Here is a 7,193-nt window from a genome sequence, read left to right on the forward strand (position 1 = left end):
GTGCAATTAGGTTAAGCCCATCTCTTAATCACTGTACACAGAAGCAAGTGCTGGCAGACACTTGTGGGGGCTGTTCTTGGTGTCTGGGTGAGAAGAAAAGCAACCATGACACTCCCCATGTGCTGGGACCTGCTGCTGAAAATGAGAATAACTGCTGATGTAGTATCTGAAATAATCAGTAAATGTGCTGGTCCAGGGCAGCCCTTACCTGCAAGGATTTTTGTACAGACCTGGTTGTATCTTAAAACAGCATCAAGAGTCACTTGTGGTTAAAGGAAACGAGTCACCTTTCAGCAGGAGAGTGAGTGAAAACCAGCTCTGAAACCATCCCTGAAAAGCTGGGCTGCAGCAAAGACAGGAGGAAAGAAACCACCTGAGAGTGAGGAAGATGAGGAGGGGGCACCAGGGAAAGCAGAGAAGAGAGGAGGGAGGAAGATAAGAATCACAGAATGGTTTGGGTTGGAAGGGACCTTCAAGGTCATCTAATTCCAACATCCCCTGCCATGGCAAGGAGGAATGAAAGGAAGGAAGAAATCTGTATGTTGTTAGAAATAGCATTGACAATTCTATACAGACTGTAATGACTCTGAAAGAACCAATTAAGGCAATGGAAATGCAGAACCAGTATTGCAGAGATGAATCATCTGACCTAAAATAGAGGGAATGATGAAACACACGAGGGAACAAAGTGTGTCATTTTAGCTTTTACAGCAAAATAATTCCAGACATAATCTCTCAAAAATATTTGGCCAACAGAAACTATAAGACAATGTTGGTTACTGCAGCTCTATGCAGGTACAGTGGAGAATTTATCTCTTAAAATCTAACATGGACATGTCTGCCCTTCTGCAGGTCTCAGACACAAAGGCCAGGCAACACCCAAAGTACCACACATGCCAGCCCATCTCCAAGAGTGACACTGCCAGCTAAAGATATAAAATAAATCAAAACATCTGTTTATCATCTTTTTTTTTTAATAGGATGTCAAATAAACCATGAATTACCAGGTCCCACTATCCCTTTCTGTCTTCTAGTGTAGTCCTAATAAATAAAATTAGACCAGAGCAGCTCTCAGGTCTGCAGCAGTTGGGAAGCAATGAGGAAAAAGTCCCCAATGAAGAGACTTTACATATTCACAGAACTTTTACAGTCCTGATTTAAATGAAAAAAATCTCCTGCTTAAGGGGTGAAAACTCCATATCCAGGCAGCTGAGAAACCTGTCAGAGGGGAGAGGAGAGAACTTATGTTGTACATTACACATTTCTGCAGATTCCTGGGAAAAAATATGCCCCTTCAGTAACTGGAGAGTCCATTGACAAAACTGCAGGGGTCAGATTCCTCAACTATTCTACATTAGCCTGGAAAATGCAAATTTCTCCTGTGAGCTGCAATTCCCCTCTATGCCATCCTTGCAGAACGACACCCTCTGCCTTTTCCCACTTCATGGCCCACATGCAATGGGAAATTGGCATTTTCACCATGTCCTCTCAATCAGGAAACTTCCCTTTTGTATTTAAAGACACCTTTACTAATACTTTGTGCTAGTCTGGAAACAGGAGGACACCTCAAGAAGAGAGAGAACAGCCACATACACTGAAATGCCACGGCTGAGGCCTTCCATGCCACTTTGAGACTCTCAGTATTTTCTATGCTTTAATTAGTCACTAATTGGCCAGGTAAGTGCCATAATCTTTTAACCTAGCACCAAAATACACCTTGCTAAACTTGAAATCAATTTCAACCCAAGGTCCAATGTCAACATAAGTTTTTCCTAGTCCTGAGTTATCAGCTCTTTCAACTAGTGAAATGTGCAGTACAGACAATAATGATTCAGCCACACAAACATCACAAAGTACAAAAATAAAAAAAAAGCTTAAAGCCAGATTTGTTTGCTTTATCCTTTGTGCAATAACTCTGATTAGCTCTTGGTAGATCTGGATAGTTCTGCCCTTAAACCCTTTTTTTTTAAAGTTTGTGGGTTTTTTTCCCCTCAGGAAGGTCCATGACACACCAAGGAAGATGCTGTAAGAAGTCATCAAGGGTCTGACAACCCAAACAGTGCAGGTCATACGTGGGATTTGACCATCAGGGTGGTTTTCAAACAGAAACACTTGTGCTGTGGCTCTCCAGGACATATTCTTCTTTTAGTGGTCACCGGTGGTCCAGAGCTATGACCTCTGTGAACATAACCAAGAGAAAAACACTGGAGAGATGCAATTCGTATAATTGAGAAGAGGAGAAGCCAACTGTGTAATGGCACAGACAATTTTGTCTCTTCACATTCAGCATTCAAAATTGTATGTACACACAGGGCTGTGTAAGCACATGTAGCTCCCAAATCCCTGGAATAAAACATGTTCCAGCCAGTTTGGTCCCCAGCAAGATGCTGGTTCTGGAGAGGCAATCAGCTTCTCCCTTGCCCTTGTATCACTGGCTCTTGTGTAATGAAATGTCACAGAGAACTGGGGGAAAGAGTGTTAAATTGACAGAAAAGCAGGTCAGGCGAAAAGGCTCTTCCAGTACACTGCTTCTATCCTTCAGAACTGTAAAGCAACACTTACTAAATAAATCCCCATTCTGTTTTGGGGGCTGAATTCATCATGCATAGAATGTAATTTTATAGTCCAGAATCGACAATAAATTCAGTCAGTAGCCTGAACATAAAGACATCACTAATTCTGTATCTTGGCTATTTCTGCTATGCCACTTGAGCTTTCCCCTCAATAATGAATGAATCCATGTGGAGATGACATCAGTCAGAGTGCCCAGGCCATAGAAATGCAAAGCTGACCCTCAGCTGTCACAGGGCAGAACTTCTGTTCATGACCTGAAAGCAAGTGTTATTTCCTCATCTCACGCCATGGACATGTCTTTATAGTGCACAGAAGGACACAAGAATGTCTGAAGTTGTTATAAATTGCAAATTCTCCTTGAAATACACATTTTGTCATCTAAGAACCAACATGTTAACATCAGAAATTAAATTAGTGACACAACAGCACCCTGGCACTATCTGATGAAACAAAGAAATGAAAACATATATTTTCAGCAAGCCAATACCTTTACTGCCTAACTTTTGCACTTTTTACTAGACAAGAACTTACCACAAATCACCTCTAACACTTGGATACAATTGCTGAAAAGAAAAATATACACCACAAACACCACGCTTTTCCAGCATCTCGTCAGTGCATGAACACGAATGAACTCGCTGAAATTTGGGAAATTGCTGTCCATCTCCGTGGAATCTCTTACCCCAGAAGATTGTCATTTGAGGCCAAAGTGACTGATACTGAGCAATGAAAGCATCAAGCTCACTTTTCCAGTGTACCATAGCCCTAATAGCTCCTTGGTGCTCTCTCTGATTCACTTACATGAACCTTCTCAAGAACTGAGGCTACAGCCACGCTGCTTTCTGCCAAGAAACTCGATCCCTAAAGCCACATTTACAGGAAAGCAGGACATTAACAGCATTACTGTACTAAAGCAAAATTTTGCACTATCATTCCCTTTGTTCTTCCTGGAAATTAACTTTGTTAAACATGAACCAAAATATAAGCCTTCCTTTTTTTTTTCCCTTTTTTATAATAAGCATCAGAAAATTATTTTTTATTGCTTTTCATTGCTTGAACTTGTTGTCTGGACAGAATTACAGAAAATGCTCGCCATATCATCTATCTCTCCATTTGGATTTTCCTGAATTTCTTTACATGCACAATGAGCTGGGATGAACACATTGTAACTAGGAAACCAAAGCCACTTTTTAATATTCTTACACACTTCGACTGTAATCAGAATACTCAGGATTTTAATTTTAGAAGGCTCAGACACCAAACTCCAGCTGAAGTTACACAGAGCTGGGAGAGCTGCTAACACAAAATTGCACAGTATCTGCTGTGCTGTGACAGATTTTCTATTTCAGTTGCTCCTGCAGATTTTCATCAACGTGTTTTTTAGAAATACCCACAAATTTGCAACCCCTTACTAGCTGCAAATGAGATTTTTTTATGCTTTAAGCATAGTGACCCGTGACTGTCTGCCCACTTAGAGAAAACACACACCAATATCTGTGGCTTATTTGTCTCTGAATTATTGTCCAACCTGTGGAACAATCACCTTTTAAAATAAGAATGTGTTTCTTGCTATTTAACAGCTTTCTAGGTTAATATTGCCACCCAGCTAGTCACTGTCTGGCACCATTTATTTGAACCTGTCCGAGCTGTTGCATGTGGACTCCAAGTGGAATATATTAACTAGATTGTGCTATTTGCAGAAGAATGAGGCTGACAGCTAAAAAAGCGCAAGACTTGGCACTCAGAAGCAATACCAGGAATGAAAGCAGTTTTACATTATTCTGTATTATAGTCATTTTCCTGGTAAAAAATTTACATCTTCAGGAAGAGTCTTGTCTGTGTGCTTTGTATCACACCACTAATGGAAATACTGCAATTTTTTTAATGTTCTCATTTTGCATCTCAGTGTCTGCTTTTCCCTCTGAATACTGGGAAGTGTCTCTACTTTCATGACAAATGACAGGTTTTAACTAGAAAAGCTAAGATTCCTTACTTACCTACTAGTATTTGTTATAGGAAGTGTGATCTGAACACATGAGAAGAAATAAATAAAAATCCAGGCACCCTTTTCCATGCACAGCTGTCAGCAACGAGAAACTGCTGGAAAATTCTGTGTTTGCATTTTGGCAAGTCATTAAGTTTTGGCAGAATATTTGGAATCAAAAAGTGAGACCTCTGGAGTTCTCAGGAACATCTGCTGCATTCAGAGGAATGGCTTCATTCAAGTGTGCTCTGTGATCCCAAGTAACTGTGCTGCACATCCCAGAAGTTCTGGGATAGAAGCTGGTACCTGAAGGAATGGGGTAACAGCAAGAGCATTTGCTCCACTGGTAAGACTTTCAGGGCCAGAAAGACAGAGGCAGTTTCTGTAATATATCCTTGGCAATAATCAGTTCCAGAGGATTTGGTGAGGGAAAAGAGACAAAACTCTGTGCCTGGGGTTTTGCATTTCTGCTTTTCCAGGGGTTACAAGAGAAGCCTGGAGCTGGAAAAGCCCCATTGCCAAAGGGGACAGGGTGCTCCAGCAGGATACACTCCCAAAGCCACCAAAGTACAGAACAGATCTCTCTACATGGGCAGAAGGCTCAAAGAAAATTTACCTAGATGAAAAATGTTAGCATCTCCATCTAGTCAAGGTTTTCCCACAGAAAGGAAGCAGCTTCTTCTGTCCTTATCTCTCTCCCCTTCAAAACCAAACTCCTCTCTGCAAAACTCTTTCCCAGCTGCTTATAGAGGAGTGCCTCAGGGTATCTCAGCTACTTCTAAGGCTCTGCAGGAAAAGAACCTGATGTCATTAGATTTAAATTAATCACACAAGGTCGAAATCTTCATTAAAGAAAATTTTAGGGTCTCTACATGTAAAAGAGCTGAAACTACAAATCTAAAAAAAGATAGATTAGCTCCAGGATATTACTTTATTCCAACTACTTTTATATTGAAAATGTTAGTACTAAAAACACTGAACTATTCAGAGTACACAACTTTGCCCTTTAGTGCAATATTTACACTACAAAAACCAGTAATTCTCATAATTTTCAATCAAGTGTTTTAGCTTTTGCATGTTAATTTGCTCACAATGTCCATGTATAATCATCCTTTATTTTCTTAAAGTTTCTTTACATTCTACATTTTGCAGGGGCTCATTTTTTTAATAAAATTCCAGTGATAAATCTTGTTGGCAAGTATGATCCAAAGTTAATTTGAGCAGTTATTGGATACTCCAAATGGAGAACAAACATGCACCTGGTAATAACAGCTGCAACTACACATACAGATGAAAAATATATCAAACTAAGCCCCCCATCAAAGCATCTAAAATTAGAAATGTTGGAAAATATGTTCATAAACAAGCTAATCTTGAAGAACCAGAATACATTCTAATAATTGGGAATGGTACATTTGACAAAATAAACCTACTGAGAGACAACTTAAACTCCCAATAATTCTACAGAGTGAATTCTTTCCCAAGATTTCATTAGAATCAAGAAAAATCTGATTTACAGGGATATAAGACATCCATAACCTTTAATAACATGAAGCCAATCAGACTTGGTCATGAAATACAGTCAGATAATGTCTTTTGAATCACAGAATCTTGGAGGATTGCATTCACAATTTTCTCAAATAATCTGTTTGTAAGAACAAAACTATAGAATCATAGAATGTTAAGGGGTTGGAAGATAATCCCATCCCACCCCTGCCACGGGCAGGGACACCTTCCACTGTCCCAGGGTGCTCCAAGCCCCAGTGTCCAACCTGGCCTTGGGCACTGCCAGGGATCCAGGGGCAGCCACAGCTGCTCTGGGCAATCCCAGGGCCTCCCCACTCTCCCAAGGAAGAATTCCTTCCTAATATCTAAAGTAAATTTCCCCTTTTCCAGTTTATACCCATTCCCCCTTGTTCTTGGGTCACTCCAGTTCCTGATGAAGAGCTCCTCTCAGCTTCCTTGCAGGTCTCTTCAGATTGTGAAAGGTGTTTTGAGGTCTCCACACAACCTTCTCTTCTCCAGGCTGAACACCCCAACTTTCCCAGCCTGTCTCTGCAGGGGAGGTGCCTCAGTCCTCTTATCAACTCCGTGGCCTCTTCTGGACTCACTCCAACAGAATTATACAAGCCACTGCATGGGCTCTGTTCTACTGGCAGCACTTTCACTAGACAACCTGATAAATTAAAAATACTGGTAATAAATACCTGCACAGGAAGACACACATGTGTAAGAACACCTTTCAGCAGGGTAATTCTGGGACAGAGATCCTCCATCTGTGCCACAGGCCCTTTTGGAGAAGCACGGATGAGGAATTATGCAAGACCAGTTTCTGCTTGGCTGAGAAGTAACTGAGTACACATGAGAAAAAAAAAAAAAAGAATAAAAAAAAAGTTATCAGGGCCTTGATTTCCAAGCTCAGGTTAGCTCCCCAAATCCTTCCCAGGCAGCACAGCCAGAATCACTGCACAAACTGGTTTATGGGAACAGATGCAACTGCTTTCCCAGTTGTTTATTCTCATCACCACAGCAGCCCCTGTGCCAGAGCAGCTGTCTGCACACCCCACAAACACAGCAAACCAGACCAGGGAACTCTTCCAGACAGCACCAAAGACATTGCTGGGGTTTTGTGCTG

The sequence above is a fragment of the Sturnus vulgaris genome, chromosome 2 (assembly GCF_052056855.1).
Source record: "Sturnus vulgaris isolate bStuVul1 chromosome 2, bStuVul1.hap1, whole genome shotgun sequence".
NCBI classification, from domain to species: Eukaryota; Metazoa; Chordata; class Aves; order Passeriformes; family Sturnidae; genus Sturnus; species Sturnus vulgaris.